This window comes from Echinops telfairi, unplaced genomic scaffold (genome assembly GCF_000313985.2).
Source record: "Echinops telfairi isolate 266 unplaced genomic scaffold, ASM31398v2 ScPeMD7_16;HRSCAF=60, whole genome shotgun sequence".
NCBI lineage: Eukaryota > Metazoa > Chordata > Mammalia > Afrosoricida > Tenrecidae > Echinops > Echinops telfairi.
In genome coordinates, this window is record NW_022103913.1 from 6,452,085 (window position 1) to 6,469,498 (window position 17,414).

The 17,414-nt window shown below is 45.9% G+C and overlaps 1 protein-coding gene and 1 pseudogene across 1 annotated transcript in view; one reads left to right on the plus strand and one right to left on the minus strand.

Annotated features, from left to right (window-relative positions):
* The window catches only part of CLSTN2 (calsyntenin 2), a 444,992-nt gene that overhangs the window by 144,383 nt on the left and 283,195 nt on the right, over positions 1 to 17,414 (minus strand). The gene's annotated exons all lie outside the window — the stretch shown is intronic.
* On the plus strand, positions 13,026 to 13,543 carry LOC115868637 (annotated as a pseudogene).

The window sequence follows — 17,414 nt, forward strand, 5'->3', positions numbered from 1 at the left end:
GTGCTTGTATTTAGACCACTGTAAATGTCCTTTACCTCCTAGTTTGTTCCTCTATTTCCTTTTACTTTCCTTTTGTCCCACTATCATGCTCGACATTAATTCAGCTTTCCTTAATTCCTCTCGGCTACATTACACTTCATCAAACCCTGCCAAGCATCCCACACCCTCCTCACCATTGATTTTAGATCATTTGTTGTTCCCTTTTCCCTGGGTTTGTTGTCTCCCCTCAACCTTTCCCCTACCTCCCCCTCTCCCATGTCCCCCAGGAACAGTCAGTCCCATTGTTTTCTCCTCAGGATTATTTATCCTGCTTATATAAATAGACATGAAAACACGAAACAAAACCACAACCACAACAAAGAAAAGCCTATAAATTGTTCTAGCTCTGTCTGTTAACCTTTATGAATGTTTTTCGATAATGTCTGATGAGGTGCCACGCCCTGACCCCAAAGTCTATTTTGGGGATTCCTCGGGGACTTCATTGCTTCGCTCCCCTTGCTGCTCTGTTGAACACCCTTCACATGTTTTGCCCAGGTATGGCGGGGTCAGATTGGGCACAATTCCCACACCGTGCCTTCAGTGTTGTCCTCTGTAGCACTATGCATCAGTGAGGGGACTCTGTGTCTGGTGGTGGGGCCGTCCTTATGGTCCTCTCTGTGCATTGGCTGCTCTGAGCAGGAAGATTGTCCTCATGGCTTGGTGGGCCAGGATGCATTCCACTATCTCCTTCACTCTTAGTTTGCTCCTGTGTGTTCTGAGCAGACCCGCTCCTCTCCCCAAGTTATCCTTTGTTGTGCATACTTCTGGGCAGAGGGTCCATGCAGTGCGGATGGGGGCTGGCCCCACAGACCTCTCTATTGGTTCACTGTTTCATGACAGTATGTTGCTTTCAAGTCTTGGCAAACCAGGCTCATCTTTCTTCTTTTGAGCAGCTGGTGGGCTTGAACCATTAACTTTGTGGTCAGCAGTCCAACACATAATGCATAGGACCACCAAGCTCACAGTTCTGGAGGCTACATGGAGCAGTTCTGATCTGTTCTACAAGGTTGCTGTGAGTTGGGAGTGGCATTCTCATCTCCTCACACGTCTCTTCAATACCAAAGTCTGATTTTGCAGAGACCAAGGTGAAGTTCAGATAGGCGCTTACAGAGATTAAGACTGAGAGCTTCAGATCCTGAGCCTTGCACCTAAGAACGACTCCACCGTGGGTAGGTTACTAAACCTCCGTGTGCCTCAGTGTTGCCACTGTATAATGGGTGTGGGATTACAACCACATGTTGTGCTTTGGACTCTGCCATCCCGGCACCATGGAAAATCCATGGCCATCATCCGTTGTTCTCCTGGGAGGGGAGGGAAAGACTGTTCATGGCTCTCCCACTGCCCGGTGCTGCGAGGGAAGAATGCTGAGGTAGGGAATTATGTAAAGCGGCTTTTCTAACCAAAGTCTCAACTCCCACCAAATAACGTATTCCTGCACGGGTGTGGTAAGAAGGTGAGGAAGATATTAATAGTTTCACCTGTGATTAATTACAAACAGATTCTCCGAAGTTCCATCCTGCTGTGTATATCATGATCCCTCTAAGGAGCAGAAAGAGGGTTCTCATTACCAGTGAGAGCCTGCAGTGAAGCACATCCTCTGGACCCAAGATCTCTGTGCTGTGAACCTGCTGGATCCAGAAGACAGCTACACCACTGGAGCAGCAGCAGCAAAGCCAGGAGCCGGAGCATGAAACAAAGTGGTGAACTTGCCAACCCAGAGAGCCAGGGAAGCTGGGTGCTTTTGTTCAGGAGGCTGCCTTGCTGAGTGGGATACCTCTGGGCACTTAGTTGGGGACGTTGGGCTTGCTGACCCAAGGAAGTAGAGCTCAGTGCCTTTGAGCTGAGGCTTCCTGGAGTGAGGAGGTGTGTTTGCTGACTCACGGGATTGAGCTAAATGCCTTCGGATTGAGGCTTACAGTGGAGTGGTGTGCCACTTTGGGCATTGTTACCAAACCTGAAAGAACTTTGTAACATGTCCTGATAAACCACCCAAACCTGAGCATTTCTCATTGGCATTACAGCCTGTTAACTGTCTTAATAAATCCTTTAGTCATGAATTTTGTCTGTGAGTTGTATGAAGGCATTGCAATCGATGTTAGAACCTAGAGAACAAAAATAGAGAACATCAAGACTACACAAGAACTATTCACAGAAGAAAGGGATTTGGGAAGATAAGTCACTTGCTGAAGGTCATGGCCAGTTGGGGTTGAGCCAAGACTTAGGCTACGTTGACTTGACTCCAAAGCCAAATTGCAAAAGGGGTTTCTTGCCTTTCTTAATTTTTGAAAAGACTATTTTATCAACTGCTGTAATGGGTCTACAACTGTGTGACGGAAGGGTGAGTCATGAGAAAGAGGCAGGGAGGTGGGCTTCCCAGTCCTGGTTCCTAGACCAGCGTCATGCTCACAAGGGCCCCACACTTGGTTTAATGTTTGGCTGTGGCTGTCTTGCCAACCTATGTTTTTCCCTCCCTCCAACCTCATGCTCCTTAAATGTTTTTAATGCTTGGGATTTTGTGAAAATGCAGATTTAGATGCAGTAGGTCCAAAGTGAGGTCCAAAGGGTCTTCGTTAGGTTATGCCTTGTTCGAGTGTCCACTGTGGTCCAGCAGACACAGCAGCAGCTGTTCGTGTCCACCCAGCTCCAGCCTAATGACACCATCATGTGCACTGTCACAAGTTCCCTGTGCGGCTGTGCTGTTTTCTTTTTTTTGTTTGTTTTTTATTAAATACTTTTATTGGGGGCGCTTACATCTCTCTCTCTCTCTTTTTTGTTCTTTATTTTTAATCATTTTATTAGGGGCTCATACAACTCATCACAATTCATACATACATCAATTGCGTAAAACGCATTTGTACATTCATTGCCCTCATCATTCTCAAAACATTTCCTCTCCACTTAAGCTCCCCGCACTAGGTCCTCATTTTCCCCCTCCCTCCCCACTCCCCCTCCCTCATGAGCCCTTGATAATTTATAAATTATTATTTTGTCATATCTTGCCCTGTCCGACGTCTCCCTTCACCCACTTTTCTGTTGTCCATCCCCCAGGGAGGAGGTCACATATAGTTCCTTGTAATCGGTTCCCTCTTTCCAACCCATTCTCCCTCTACCCTCCCAGTAGCGCCACTCACCCCACTGGTCCTGTAGGGATCATCCATCCTGGATTCCCTGGATTTCCAGTTCCTATCTTTTAACCTTTCATTGTGAATTAGTGGGGTTGACATCTCAGATCATCATTTTCGTATTCAACAGCTGAGACCATTTTCTAACCTCCCGCCAGCTGGCCCTGCTGCCTGGCCTTTGTTTTGTTTCCCTTCTCCCTGTGGGACGCTGTTCTCTTCTTCTCCTTGACTTACGTTAACGCCTGTCTGGCCTCTCACCTATTGCTTTCCCTTCCCTCTTACTTTTGTTAAAGTCTATTTCGTTTGGTATAAAAACCTTTATTTATTTTTCTTTCATAACAATGCTCTCATACAATAGTTGTCACTTTGTGATTGACTACCTTTAATCATCATCATGTCCTCCTCATTGACCCATGTCGTGAGGTGTTTCACAGTTTCATCATTATTCCTTAGCAACATATAATACTCCATAGTGTGTATGTGCCAAAGTGCATGTATCCATTTTTCCACTGATGGGAATTTAGGTCATTTCCATGGTCTAGCTATTGCAAATAATGCTGCGACCATCATGGGTGGGCATATTTCAGGGTTCACAACACTTTCATAAAAGGGGTCCCCATACTTCTGTTTGTACTGAGACACACAAATTATATCATTGGCACTGTGTTTCCAGCTGTATAACCACAGATCTCTCTCTTAACATTTCTGAGTCTTAGCTTCGTCCTCTGTACCACGTGGGTACTTTTCAATGACCTCAAAGGGAGGGAGCAGAACTAACTGCCAGAAATCAGAGATTTGGATGCAGACCCAGGTTTGAATCTGAGCTTTACCACTTGGTATCACAAACCTTGGGTGAGTTATTTCCTTTGTCTTCATCTGAGTTTAATCGTACAACCATTGCCAAGAGGACTACCCATTTCAGAGTGCTTTGTAAGGGTTTACATGATATAATCAATGTAATCTACTTACAATGTAGCTCTATGCCTATCATATAATAGACACATACGTTTCTGAGCCTTCAATTATGTGGTTTTCTCTTTTCCAATTAAAGACAAGCACAATTTAAGAAGAAACAAAACTAAACTCTGAATAGAATGACAGATGTTAGGGATCCCCTTTCTTTATTGCTGACCATTTTCCAAGTACTATATTTTAGTTTCATAAAAGCATTTTATCAGCCTCTGATTCCTAGTAAAAAGAGATCACAATGCACTACACACGAAGAGGAGAGGAGAAGAGCCCTTTGTTCCCCTCACTGGTCAAGCCTCCAAGCCTTGGCTTGTGCTTTCCCTTTGCCTGAGGCTCAGCCTCTGCCTTTCCTGCAGCTGCTCGGGACTTCCTTCCAGTCCACGTGCACACACGCCTCTTTGTGTGATGCCTCCTCTGCCTCGACCGGGTCAAGGGGCCCCCACCTCCACCCCAGCCACGGCCCCTCCAAGGCTCCCTGAGAATTCTTCTGATCTGTTCCTGCTCTGGAGCACGACTTGCTCACAATGAAACGTGCCTAGTATGTGCTCAGGAACTACCGATGCAGGTGGGTGAGTAGCTGTCTGCAAATCCGAAACACACACCCACTCCAACTCCAGTTGCCTAGGTGAGAAAGACTATCATCTACCATCACTGCTCCTGGCCCCGTGGAATGGCCAGGTTTGCCTGTCATTAGACTTCCATCAGGTACCAGATGACAGACTACCTATTACCAGGCATTAAACTGGGAGAGGCTCAGCACATCACCAATGTGTATGTGTTTTCTCATTTTTTACCCTATAGTTAAATCGCTTTTAAAGTGAGTTGTACATATATCTTCACAATGAGTTCTAATGCTCCCTCCCCGCTCCCACTTGTATCGATCACGCCCCACTTTACTCACCCTCCCCACTCCACCCCATTCCCAATGAACCATTGCATCGGTTACTGGCTCCAGGCAGCCATTCCTTCTGCGCTTCATAAACAGGAAACCCTAACAGGAAACAATACAAAACAAAAACAATGAAACAGAAAGAAAACAATAATAGTAATAGAAAGAGTAAAAAAGAAAAGACCACCAACAAAATCTAAAAATACCAGAGAAGAAATTTCTGTTATGGAACAAGTGAGAACTATTTGAGCCTAGAGCAAACTCAAGTTGGGTCAAGAGGAAGATCAACTGAATAAGTATTATATTATACCATGGTTCTATCCACCATAATCAAGCTTACAACCATCTCTGTGTTTTCTCATTTTTATCACTCATTTTATACATATGTATTGAGCACATATTATGTGCCAGGTCCTGTACTGCCAGGCACAAACACCCTGAGTTTGACCCTCTGTGGGCAAGCATGTTTGATGAAATTACATTTATACATGGCTTCCAACTGGGTAACCCTCATGCACTCCACCCTCTCAGTCTCTCTTGACGTTTCAATAAATGTCAAACGAAACTCAAAATGTTGTCCTCAAATGTTGCCCTGTTTTAGGAAGATCTCCCGAGTCTCCTGGTGACAGAGGGCTTTTGTGTCCCTGATCACACCATCCTGACTCACTCCCTAGCCTGAGAAAACGCCTGTCTTCCTGGCTGATCCCGCAGGCCTCACGGCGGCATACCTGGAGCACACCTGAAAACAGCCGCATTTCGCCCACCGCCCAGAGTAATGCAGCCCCGGGGCCTCTCCCAGTGTTCCCCAGCCAGCCACAGCCAGCCAGGACTGCAGCATTCAGGTAAAGGGAACACCCCAGAGGGCTGGCGGAAAAGACTGCATAGAGATGAGCCACGCGGAAGACAGTACAGGGTTTATGGAGGTAAACAGTAAGGCCACCCATTGTGGTTCACAGACTGGAGCCAACGCCGGAAAGGCTCGTAGGGGTCTGTGGTGAGGAAAGTGGACCAATTGAGAGGAAATCCTTAGAAACTCTCACCGCAATTCCACAGAGGAACTGTACACCTGCTAGCTTTGATAGTTTAAAAGCGGGCTTGTATTTTGTAATTCTTTATTGTTCATTTTATTCTTTTAGAAATGTATTTGTTATATTTTCAGAAGTATTTATCCACAACTATGGGGGCAACACATACACACACACTCCCTCTCACACTCTCATACACACACACTCACACTCACATTCACACACATAATCCCACTCTGGTCTTTTACCAGAGAGGTGAGAAACATTGTTTTTCTCTCATTACTGTTTTCTAAAGTCTACTTCGAAAGGTTTTATCCTTTTTCTGGTTTATACAAAGACCATTAGGAGCTCTTGCTTCTGAAACGGAGATGTCTACTAATGTCAAAGGAGGCCTGGTGGCACAGTGGGTTACAAGTTGGGCCACCATCCACAGGTCAGTTGTTCAAAATGAGTAGCTCCTCCATGAGAGAAAGATGAGGCTGCTGAAATTCGTAAAGAGTTACTATCTCTGAAACCCACAGGGTCAGTTGTACCCAGCTTTACGGAGTCGTTCTGAGTCAGAATGGACTCAGTGGCAGTGAGTTTGGTTAGTTACTGAGGTCAATGTCCCCTCACCCTGGTCTCTGGTTACCATTGCTTCTAACTTGGACCACTCACTGTGCCAGCCTCCTCTCTCATTGCTCATGGTACCTCTCAAAGACGCTGGTCATCCTTGTCTAATCCCAATACTCTCATTCCTCTTTAAGGCCGTCCTTAAAGAGGATTGTGCCATACCACACTGATCTCGATCCACCTTAAATCACCGATCTTACCATCTCTGGATCATTTATGGGGGGCTTCCAAATTCTGGTCTACAGACAGGTAACATGCTCTATAGACAGGTAGGTCAACACTAGCCTCAGGAGAATCACCTTCGAAATGTTTGAAAGGTATTGATGTCTGGACTCCATCTCCGGAGATCCCAGTGGAAGAACCAGAGTGATGGTCGTGGAATCATTCATTTCCACCAACTCACAAAGCGATTTGGATACACAGACAGACATGGAGGCCACTGCCTAGACAATGTTGGACACTCTCATTCAGCACGCTCTCAGGGACCTCATCAGCCAGGAGCCCTTCCCTGACCCGCTCTAGGCCAAAAGGGAGCCTCAACCAGACCTGATGTACATCATGGGGGCATGTGCCTGGTATCAGGGCCTGAGGTTAGGGTGTCCGGGAGAAGGCAATGTGCACCTTGCAGGCACACAGGAGAGAATATTTGCAACCAAGAAGGTGCTCAAAAGAGACTGGATTATTGCCCCCAGTAACACTGGGCTGGGCCATGTGACTTGCTCCGACCAAGAGAATGTGGGCAGTAATAACTGGTTAATTCTGACTAAAAGTTTTAAGGAGCAAGGCGTACTTTACTTAATCTCTTAAACTTTTACCATAGGAACTATATAGTCCACATGGGGCTGACTGATCCTCTCACTCAGTGCCATTGAGTCCATCCCAACCCATGGTGGCATTACAGGATAGAGTGGAACTGCCCCTGGCGCTTTTCAAGGCTGTCAATCTTTACAGGAACAGAAAGCCTCATCTTTCTTCCATGGATCAGCTGGTGGATTCAAACCACTGACGTTAAGGTTAGCATCCCAGTGTATAAACCACCATGCCACCAGATATATGGAATAGATATCTTGAACAGTAGACCTGCAACTCATTTATAGATTGGTCACAAATACTAGTAAGAGGTAAATAAATCATTGGTGAAGGTTATTGAGAATCAGGGCATTGTTTGTTACACAGCATAAGCTACCAGAAACAGGCTTAATCAAGCAGAGCAGCCGAGACAAAGCATTTACCAACATGCTGCCAAACATGTTGGGGAGATGGAACATCTGAAAACACTGCTGAGAAAGAAGTTCTCCTCTTGAAACGTAGCGCGTTTGTTTAGGTACAGATGAAGAGGGAGGATTCTGAGCCGAGGGGAGGAGCACCCCAGATCTGCCACCAGGAACAAGACTGATGTGGACAGAGAAACACGGTCAGTGGACTTTGGAGGTCAGGATTCCAATCCTGGTTACAACAGGCTGGATGTGCCAAAAGAGGCAAAAACAAAACAGACAGACAGAACTCTTCCATATGGCAAAGGATGCTTGTTCCTGTCCCGCGGCCCCGTGCTCCCAGCTCCTGCCGGGGCTTCCTGGGGCTGGAGGAGAAGCACGGGGGCCACAGAAGGAAGGTGCTGCGAGCCATCGCTCACTCCCTGCCACCCATACATTCTGGGCCTCCAAGCCGGTGAGGGGATGAGGAGCGCCCTCTGGGACCCTCATTGTTCCTGCCTGGCTGCGCTCAGTGTCTCACACACATCGATTATTTTTAGTTAAGTATGTAAATAAAAGGGCTGGCTTTGAGCCAGCCTGGGCCGCCGAAATCTCACACCGTCTCATAGCCCGCTCTAAGTACCTCTCCTGGCACCACTCACATTTCTACTCTCCATTAATTTCCGTGTTGTTTGGCTGTCTGCAGCCCCTCCTTCCAAAGCTCTTCAAGGGGCTGAGTCTATTTTATGAGTTTTTAAGTCTCCAGCACCCGATAAGATTTCCAGAATGTAATAGGTTCTAGTAAATCTTTGAGGGTGCGATGAGTGACAATGGCACTTTATGCCAGGTGGCGGTGTCCACGTCTGGGCTCAGCAATGCCCCACCTGCCTTTGTGTTACAGCTCCTGTGGATTCTCCCCCTTGTCCTGGCCCCTCTGGATTGAAGATGACATTGCCTCTCCTGCTGGTCTGCATTTTGGGGTCATACCGCATGCTGCTTGTACCTGTTCTAGGCACCGGAGACACTATGCCCCAATTCCAGCCTGCCCAGGCCTTCCACTTATCAGGAGGCAGCTGGCAGGGGGTGGAGGGCAGAGAGGGGTGGAGGTTGGGGTGGGATAATTCCATTCTGCATGGTCCTCTGATGCTGGTGTGAGTGCTTTATTTCCCCAACGAGTTTCTGAGCTCGCTGGTATTCCAATCTCCCAGTTAAGCCCTGAGAAGCCCAGCTCTAAGCTCTCATGTGAGCAGTAGGTCAACAGCCAGCCCAGTGAGTTGCACTGGCATTCAGAAGCAAGGACACCCACCAAAAGCTGGGCTGTGGATGCCTTCCCAACCCGTCATCCTTGTAGACCAGCGGTTCGCAACCTGTGGGTCACAACCCTTTGAGGGTCAAACGACCCTTTCACAGGGATCACCCGATTTGTAACAGTAGCAAAATTACAGTTATGAAGTAGCAGCAAAACTAATTTTATGATTGGGGGTCACTGCAACATGCAGAACCGTATGAAAGGGTCGCGGCATTAGGAAGGTTGAGAACCACTGCTGTAGACCCTCAGCCTGCATGTGTTCAGCTCCCCACCAAGTGGATGCTGGGAAGGGACAGAAGCCAGGCAATTTCCCAGCAGCCTTTCTGAAAGGTAAATCTCCCAATGGGACAAGCAGTAACTCATGGAGCCAGGGTACTTTCCCTAGGATTTATAGAAACACTTCTCTCTTATGCCCAATATACAAGAGCATTTTCCAGAGAGCTGGCTTATCTCAGGCCAAATGCGGTGAGGGGACAGCTGCTCCCTGAGCACCTTCCCTGCCGCAGCTTTGAAGAGCATTTGCATTGAGGAGCACAGCCTTTTGACACACACGTCTCAGTGCTTCCGTGACTTGCTTGTGTATACTTTCCACCCTCCAGTTACGGAAATCCCTTCAACGTCTAGTTCCATTGAATGTGGTTTCACAAGTTAACCATGGCTATTTTAATATGACAGTGTTATAGACCTTCCCATGTCACTGAATAACAAAGTTGTGGCTAACTTCCATCTCTTCAGGAAAGAGGATTCAAATCCCCAAGCAGGTGATGTGAGAGTCCACATGAGCAAAAGTGGGGAGAGGGGTGCCTGCTCGCCATCAATGGGATGGGAGAGGGGCTTGGCAAAGGTGTCCCAGGCCTCCAGATGCCGGTCTACATTCTCCTTGTAAATATGCTCCTAAGAAAGTCATCTATGAGGCAGCCCCAGCTGTTCACACTAAGGTGCACTGCTAGAGCGAGGACACTGTGGGCACATTCCGATGCACCTGGGCAGGGAGGCTGACGATGTGGGGGGAATTCTCAGGACTCAAACCACACTCACCGCCATCGAATTAATAATCGCTGATTCTGACTCACTTTGGTGCTGACACATAGCAACCTTATAGGATAGACTAGAACTACCCCTGGGGGGTTCCAAGATTAGAGCTCTTTGCAGGAGTAGAAAAGCCTCATCTTTCTGCTAAGCAGCAGCGGGTGTTTTCCAACTGCTGCCTTTGCAGTGAGTAGCCCAACTCGTAACCCACCATGCCACTAGGACTCCTGGGTGAGGCACAGCTAAGTGAACAAACACATAAACACACAGGGTCAGAAAGGAGAAACATATACTGTGATGCTGACAATCCTGCATTGCTGAAATTATGAGGAATTTACAATTTGGATTAATGAAATTATAAGGAATTTAAAATTTGGATTATGATGCTTTCTATTATTTTCAAATGAGCATAAAACACATTAAAATAAGAAATAATGTTTACCTTAAAAGTCATGGGAGGAGACAGAGAATACTGATAAGCAGAAGTAAATCAAGAGGAGATAAAGAACAGAGGGGGTAGATGGACCTGCAGAAGCTGAACCTCTGTGGACAGACCTTACATAGGGCCAAGTAATATCTTGTTGAACAGAGGAGCAATTCTTCCTGCTAAATTCTCTTTCAGGAAAAGCTAGATGCTTCCTGCTCTTGGGCAGTGAGCCCCGCTTGGGCTAAGCCTCCAGCTTCTTTGAATTTGATGCTTAACACCCACATATGGCCAAGGAGGTGATCAAAGGCAATGTCAGATTTGGCGAAAGCGTGACCGAGAAATGTGCAGCCCGAATGCCTGGGTTTCTTTGAGAATAGGTTGTCATTTGAATGTTCGTGGGACCAGGTTTAATCGAGGAAATGTGAATTGGGTGCAGCTGGGAACAACTCTGGCCATCCTTCCTTTCATGGTAGGTCTTCTGCCCATTGGATAAAAGCTGTTACAGATGGACTTATGTTCCCTTAGCACAGGGGCTGAAACCCTAGCCCTTGCATCTATAAATATGACACTGTTTGAAAATAGGAGGTTTTCTTTAGTTATGTTAACCAGTGTAGGGTGAGTCCTAAACATAGTCCCTTCTGAATTATAAAACAGTGGAATAGACACAAGGCACAGATACGCAATGGAAGACAGACACCAAGGAAGGCTAAGGGACTCTTAGGGTTACTGTCCAGGAAGGCTCTACCCCCAGAACCTGGGCTCTGAATCTGGACTTCAAGCTCCTTGAACTGTGAGAAAAGGTATTTCTGTTACCACAGCACCAGCAAACTAAGACAGTATCTGAATGCTTAAGTGCCGCCTTCTTGTTAGGGGCCATCAAGCTGGTTCTGACCCATAGCGATCTGAAGCACAGCAGAATGAAACACTGCCTGGCTCGGTGCCAGCCTCACAATTGTTCCCATGCATGAGTCCACTGTTGCAACCATGGTGTCCAGCCATCTTCTTCTTGAGGTGCTTCCTCTTTCTCACTGCCCCTCTCCTTCGCCAAGCATGATGTCCTTCTCCAGGGACTGGTCTCTCCTTCAACATGCCCAAAGTATGTAAGACAGTCTTGCCACCATTGCCTCACAAGGAGCATGCTGGTCAAACTTCATCCAAGGGAGATCAGTTTGTCTATTTAGCAGTCCACTGTACTTCCAGTATTCTTCTCTAGAACACAATTCACATGCATCAACTCTTCTCAGCTCTTCTCTATTCAGTGTCCAACGTTCTCATGCGTAGGAAGCCATGGACACTACCATGACTTGAATCAGGCACACCTTATCCTCAAAGCAGAAACTGTGCTTTTAAATACTCTAAGGAGGTCTGTGTAGCAGATTTACCTAATGTAACATGTCTTTTGATATCTTGACTGCTGCTTCCATGAGCATTGATTGTGGAGCCAAGTACCACAAAATCCTGGACACCTTCAACCCTTTCTCCATTTATCATGATGCTACCTCTTGGTTCAGTGGTGAGGATTTTGATGATCTTTACATTGAGTAGTAATCCATACTGAAGACTACAATCCTTGCTCTTCATCAGCAAGTGCTTTAAGTAATCATAACACAAGTGAGGTTGTGCTTGTGTTAGTTTGGGTTGACTAGAGAAACAAATTCATAGACACTCACATGTGTATAAGAAAGAGCTTTATATAAAGAGTAATTTTATATTAAGAAAACATACCAGCCCAGTCCAGATCAAGTCCGTAAGTCTGATATTAGCCCATATGTCCTGTACCAGTCTATAAATTCCTCTCAGACTCATGAAACACATGCAATGATGGCGAATACGGGAAGATCACAGGCCAGTGGGGTGGAATGTCTTGTGGATCCAGTGGCAGTGGAAGCATCGCAGAGCTGGCATGGGTCTTCACGTGGCTCCTCCAGCTCCCTGGCTCTGGCTCCATCAGCGTAGCTTCATGTGGCTTGTCAACAGGAATGTCTCCGAGGGAGAGTGTGTGTCCAGCCTCCAAAAGGAAGACAAGAGTTCCCAGAATCCTCAGGAGAAGGCCACGCCCACACAGAGGCTTCATTGGCTATGCTAGACTCCTTCCCTTTGCGCAAGTTGACAGTAGATTATGTAACTGCCACACTGCTTATCTTAGGTTGTTAATTAGCCCTCTCTCCAGTCTTGATGCCCAAATAGGACCTTAAGGCTCTCCAACCTGAATTTGCAGAACGTCTCCAGAACAGATTTGATATCGTGACACTACTGATCGAAGACTTGACGAGCTGTGGGCGGACAGTCAGTTCATCGTTCATTTAGACAATAAAAGGTCATTAGAAAGCAAGAAAAGGGGCTAGGCTTGCGAGCCCGGCAGAGGCGGCGGAGGTCGGGCCGCGGCTCCTGGTTCTTGGCTCCTCCGCAGCATGGCGTGCAGGACGACAGTGAAGCGGCCCATGGAGCTCCAGGCGGCGCTGCTGAGCCCCTCTGCCCGGCTCCACAACGCCAAGCCGAGCCCCAGCCATCCTTGCTGCCTCTGCAGCAGCCCGCCCCGCCCGGCAGCGAGCAGCGCCTTCCAACCCCGGAGCAGATTTTCCAGAACATAAAACAAGAATAGAATCGTTATCAAAGATGGAGACATTTAGAAGTTGTTCTTAATCAGAGTGAAGCTTGTGCTTCGGAAAGCCAGCCTCCCTCCTCAGCTCTCACAGCACCTAGTTCTCCAGGTTCTTCCTGGATGAAGAAGAAGCAGCCCACTTTTACTCTCCCACAAGCTGGAATAATAGGTGAGCGCCTCTTGAAAGACTGTGAAGATAAAATTCGGGAGGACTTTGAGCAGGTCCTCAATACCAAACTAGCGGAACGATATGAATCTTTTGTGAAATTCACAAAAGATCCGATTATGCGACAATGTGGTACAAGGCCAACAAGCTATGTGTCCTGAGGCTTTCCGCATATCTGAGTGCCAGGTTTAACCTCCAGAGATGGCTGCTGTACCCTTCTTGCAACTGGTTTGATATCACATTTCAGCTCCAACTTTGCATCCTGAGAACACTTCAACGTTTCTGCGGGTCCATTTTATACAACTTGAAAGACCTTGAAACTTTCTGGTTGCCACAAGCATATCTTTCTTTCTGCTCATTCAATAAACAGCTGTGCCCTACTGTGATAGATTTTCCAAACAAAATACCTGGAGCAGCAGTTTAGCAAAATATGCCTTCAGTGGCACGCAACAAATGGAGTTTCCCCAAGCACAGTTCTGTAAGAAGTGTGTGTGAGAATGTGTGTAAATGTGTGTATGTGTGTTTTAAGTTATTATTTGTATTGTGCAAAATTTTTGATCTTGGGGATTCTGGTTGTGAATATGATGCATGACAATTATGGTTAAAAACATTTGCTTGGTCTACAAAAGATCATTGTTTTGCGACCATATTAGTTGTAAAAGTGGATTGTTTTATGTAGGTATTTCTGTTAAATACAGGGACTGGTTCCAGGCACAGAGTATGAATCGTAAGTTAGAATGGATGTTATACGTGATTGAGATGACATAGCAGGGGTCTGTGGTCCTCAGTCTGCAAACCCATGGTGAGGAATTCTAGAACAAATTGCAGAGATGGGCCATTTGACACACAGACTCTGCCGAGTCCTGTGAGAAGAACATTTGGGCTCTAAGCCTTAAAATACCCACATGAGTCTGCGCTCACCTCATTCACACAGTCTGAGAGCTCGCTGGATACTGACCCTCCCAGGAAAAAAGATCTCCCTGGGAGCAAGGGCATCAAGGTTTGCTTGAACATAGCATCGGTGAGCACAGGACTGGGCCAGGCCCCAGCAGCACTGCTGCTTGGAAGGAAGCCGCTTCACCTTTGTGTCAGTCATTACAAACAGAATTTGGATCCTTGGTTGGGGTCCCCAGATTCTTTTCAGAGGTGTCCATGTTCAACTACTTGGGCTTTGTTTTGGCAACCTCCTGCCTGGAGCTTCTTACAGGCTGTTCTCCACCTGTGCCCAAGGCTGGGGGCAGAGAGTAGCGTCTGTTTTGAGGAGGTGGAAGTTATGTGTGCATTTATTTTTTACTGTGACTTGTTCAGGACCACATTTTACAAAATGCCTTTTTTCATTTATTATTTCTGAAAAGGAAAGTTCTATTAAAATTGTTTTAGTTTGAATATAGACTAGTTTTTTTTAATTAGAGTTTATTTTGTGGAAAGAAAAAAAATAGAGTTTAATTCAAATGTATGCCAATACCTTCCAAAGTAAGGTAATATTCAGAGACAGTTGTTCTGATCAGAAGGCTTAGAGAAATTTCTGGAATACTCACGCTCAAAGATTCCTTATTAATTAATGTCTTTGACTTAAATCTAAGCAAAAACTGCAACAGTATTCTTTGTACATTTTCATTAGATGGTGTTAATAAGCTTAGTTGCAAACAAATAAAATACTTAAGCTAAAACAAAAAAGGAAGAAAAGATCAAAATGGATGTCAGTAGACTCTGAAACTTGCCCTTTGTCACAGAGTAGCTGAAGCAAGTGAAAGAAATGATGAAGCCAAAGAGATGAATGAAAAATCAAAGGGCAGCTTGAGAAGACCAGCCAAATATTGTAAAGAAATGTGCAAAGACCTAGAATTTAGAACCCCAGAAGGGAAGAACATGCTCAGCCTATCTTAAACTGAACAAACTCAAGAGAAAATTCAAGCCTTGAGTTGAAATTCTGAAGGATTCTATGGGTAAAATATTGAATGATGCAGGGGACATCCAAAGTTGATGGAAAGAATACACAGAGTCACTGTACTAGAAAGAACTGGTCGATATTCCAGCATTTCAGGAGGTAGCATATGAGCGAAAACCAATGGTACGGAAGGAAGAAGTTCAAGCTGCACTGAAAGCATTAGCCAAAAATAAGGCTCTAGGAATTGATGGAATATCCATTGAAATGTTCCAACAAGCTGATGAAATACTAGAAGCACTTACTTGTTTATGCTGAAAAAAGTAGTTGACAGCTACTTGGCCAACTGACTGGAGGAGATCCACATTTGTACCCGTTCCAAAGAGAGGCGACCCAACAGAATGCTCAGATTATAGAACAGTATCATTGATATCACATGCAAGTAAAATTTTACTGAAGACCATCCAACAACAGCTGTAGCACCACATTGACAAGGAGCTGCCATTGGTTCAGGCTGGATTCAGAAGACGATGTGGAACAAGGGATATCACTGTTGATGTCAGATGGATCTTGACTAAGTGCAGAGAATACCAGAAATGTTTACTTGTGTTTTATTGACGATGCCAAGACTTTCAACTTAGTGGACCATAACAAACTATGGGTGACTTTGAGAAGAATGGGAATTCCAGAATACTTCATTGTGCATATGTGGAAATTGTACATGGATCAAGAGGCACTTGTATAAGCAGAACAAGGGAATAATACTGTGTGGTTGAAAATCAGGAAAGGTGTGTGACAGAGTTGTATCCTCTCACTATTCTTATTCAATATGTATGCTAGGAAAGTAATCACAGAAGCTGACTTATATGAAGAAGAAACACAGCGTAGATACCCCTTTATAAACCTGGTACTATGCCTCTTTGGAGATTCTCAACCTCGTTTTCATCTCCTTTTAACTCCACACAGCCCAGGGCCTTTAGGGTAGACCAACACGGATTTGCGTTCAATCCCCACTGTTTTCCAGCTGTGAGATGCTGGGAAGATATCTAGTCTCTCACAAGCCAAAATTTTGTCATGTGTAAGATGAGCTGGAGCACTTTATCTCACTGAGGCCTTGTGAGGATCAAGGCCAATACGCTATGAACAGGTTGAACCCACTGTCTGAGAGGCCGTGGCATTCCATTTTCAGCTGTCCTCCATGCAGTGATCCTTGGTTTGGACTTTTACACGCCTTTCCTTCTGTGATAGGTTTATTGTGCCAACCTGGCCAATAGGAACATGTAGGATTAATCAGGTCACAGTTTGATTGGAGGGCAAAGAGATAAATGGCTCTTCAAGGCCCGCCCCCCTTCTTTCTTGCTTTCTGGTGATAGGACCAGTGTGCTGCTCCTTTAGCTAGTTTTCTGCCTCAACCTGTGTGCTTCACCACCTGTGGACCCAGCCAACCCGTGGATTGTGGATCGCTAGAGCTTGAGGCTGGTGGATCCTGTTGCCTTGCATTGCTTGAGTTTGATATCCCATCCAGGTCTGCTTCGCTAAGCTCCCAAGCTACTGACTGTTGCTGACCCACCCTGCTGTTTTCTACCTGTGGGAAGACTGCCTACCTTGCCTAAGGGAGGACTCTGCTGTCTGCTTCCTTGACCTTGGACCCGGCAGCCCATGTGAGTTGAAGGACTTCCAGTATATTAACTGTTCCACGAAAGTGAGTTGAACTGAGCCCTCTGAACTGATGTGTGGACCAATTAACTATTATATTCCTTCTCACTGTGTAAACCTATCTGTATAAACCTTGCTATATAATCATAAGTGTCCTGGTTTTGTTTTTCTGGAGAACCCTGCCTAACACACCTGTCTAAATAAGTCCACCTGAAGTCCCAGTCTTTTTAAGTTGTGTCAAGTAATCCAATAAGCTCCTTTCCGCTAAGGTGTCAATGGCGAACAGTCATTAAATGTTGGGCCAAACTTCATTGCACAGAGCCAGACAGTAAGGGTGTTGGCTTTGTGATCCTACCACCTTTATGGCGACTTCTCAGCTTTGCTGTTCTGATGCCAACACAGCCACATTGGTATTGTTGGCACTGCTGTAGAGTTGATTCTGATATAGGGCAACATCATGTCCTCAGATTAGAACCGTTCCATTAGGTTTC